The sequence below is a fragment of the Mastomys coucha genome, unplaced genomic scaffold, assembly GCF_008632895.1.
Source record: "Mastomys coucha isolate ucsf_1 unplaced genomic scaffold, UCSF_Mcou_1 pScaffold7, whole genome shotgun sequence".
Classification (NCBI taxonomy): Eukaryota; Metazoa; Chordata; class Mammalia; order Rodentia; family Muridae; genus Mastomys; species Mastomys coucha.
The window spans coordinates 94787983-94790327 of record NW_022196913.1 but is presented as its reverse complement, the minus strand read 5'-3'; positions in this window follow the sequence as shown (position 1 = coordinate 94790327).

Sequence of the window (2345 nt, the reverse complement as noted above, 5' to 3'; positions counted from 1 at the left end):
GGATCCCAGGTGGTTCTTCATAAAATACGGGTCCTTGTTGATGTCGATGGTTTCCAGGGCCAGTTGCCACAGGCGCTCTCTCTGGTCCGGTTGCTCTCGGAGGAGGAGGCTACACCCCCACTCCCAGTTTTGCCTCCAGGTCGGTGCTGAAAGTCCATGATGCAGTCCTGGGTGCTTTAGGGGACAGGAAAAAACAGACTGAGCAGCCGCCACCGACAAACCGTGTAGCTCCTCACCAACACCAAGTTTAAACTTCTTAAATATTTTTGTATTATGGTTGCATAGATCAAGTAAAGCTGTTCCTCCATTCACTTTTTATTGAGTAACCACTATGTGCTAAGTACTGTTCTATTCACTAGTGACATAGTAAGGAACAACTAAGATCATCCTCATAAGGTTTACATTTCGATAGGAAAGGTAGATAAGCAGGTAGGTTGGTAGATAGGTAGATAGACACATGATAGACAAACTAGACAATGCATTACAGTCTATAAAATATTGTCACAATTAGTGCAAGAGACCAAATCTTCTTCTCAACCCTTGTCACTGATTAAGAGAATATAATAGAAATGCCCTTGGGATTTGGGAGTATCCACATAATGTAGGAGAGTAACAACTTTATCTCACTGTCTTAGAAGTCAACCTTGAATATCTATCAATGACAGACACTTGAACAACTGGAGGGTGAAAAGACACCTGTGAATGACTAATGTGCTCCAACTGACAGTGTAACAGGAGTGAGCCATTTTTATAGTCCATTTTTTTGAGGCCATTAGCATAGTTTACTAACTTAAGAGTGTATCCTCTTTAATGAATTTAAGCAACTCAACAAAGCAATCAGACCTTGCCATCTAGTGACATTAAATAACAGCAACTGCAGTTTCAGTCACTGAATCCTTGAAGAGCCTTAGGCTTACCTACAATGCCACAGTTCCAATGCTTTGAAGGTGGAATAAAGCAGGGTGACGAGCTAAAGAGTCTGAGGGGATGGTGGAAATTTTCTTTTTTATTAGTTACTTTATTTATTTATATTTCAAATGTTGTCCCTCTTCCTAATTTCCCATCCATAATCCCCCCCCCATTCTCCCTCCCCTTTGCCTCTATGAGAATGCTTTTCTACCCACCTACCCATTCCCACCTCACTCCTGTTAAGTTAGTACAAGCCTTAAGAATAATAATTAATAAATGTAGCCTCATGAAACTGAAAAGCTTTTGGTTTTTTGTTTTTATTTATTTATTTTATTTTCTTTATTTACATTTCAAATAATATCTCCTCTCCTGGTTACCCTTCCAAAAAAATTCAAATACAAAAAAACAAACCCCATTTTCTTCCCCCTTCCCCTGCTCACCAACCCATCTACTCCCACTTCCTGTCCCTGGCATTCCCATACACTGGAGCATAAACCTGGCCTCTCTTCCCATTGATGGCCAACTAGACCATCCTCTGCTATACATATGCTGCTGGAGCCATGAGTCACACCATGTGTGCTCTTTGGTTGATGATTTGGTCCCTGGGAGCTCTGAGGGTACTAGTTAGTTCATATTGTTGTTCATCCTAAGGGGCTACAAACCCTTCAGCTCCTTGGATCCTTTCTCTAGCTCCTTCACTGGGGACCCTATGTTCAGTCCAATGGATAGTTGTGGGTCTCCACTTCTGTATTGGTCAGGCACTGTCAGAGTCTCTCAGGAGACAGCTATATCAGGCTCTTGTCAACCAGCACTTGCTGATATCCACAATAGTGTCTGAGTTTGATGACTGAATATGGAAAGGAATCTCAGGTAGAGCAGTCTCTGAATTGTCCTTCCAAAAAGCTTTTGTAAGGCATAGAACATCATCAATCAGACAAAGCAGTAGCCTACAGAATGGGAAAGCATTTTTACCAGTTCCACATCTATTAAAAGGCCAATATTCAAAACATATAAAGAATATATGAAAGTAGATATCAATAAACTAAATAATGTAATTAAAACCTGGGCTACACATTTAAACATATTTTTCAATAGAAGAAACTCAAATGACTGAGAAATCCTTAAAGAAATATTCAACACCTAACCATCAGAAAAATGTAAATCAAAACTACTTTGAGATTCTTTGAGATACTTTGAGATCTTACACCTGTCAGAATGGCTAATATCAATAGTGCAGGGACAGCTTATGCTGGTAAGGATATGGAATAAGAGGACTATTCATCCATTGCTGGTTGAACTGAAAGTTTGTACAGTCACTATGGAAATCTATTGATCTATCTCAAGGTCCAGTGATCCACTCTTGTTCATATACCTAAAGAATGTTTCATTGTACCAGAAAGACACTTGCTCAACCATGTTTATTGCTGCTTTTTCAT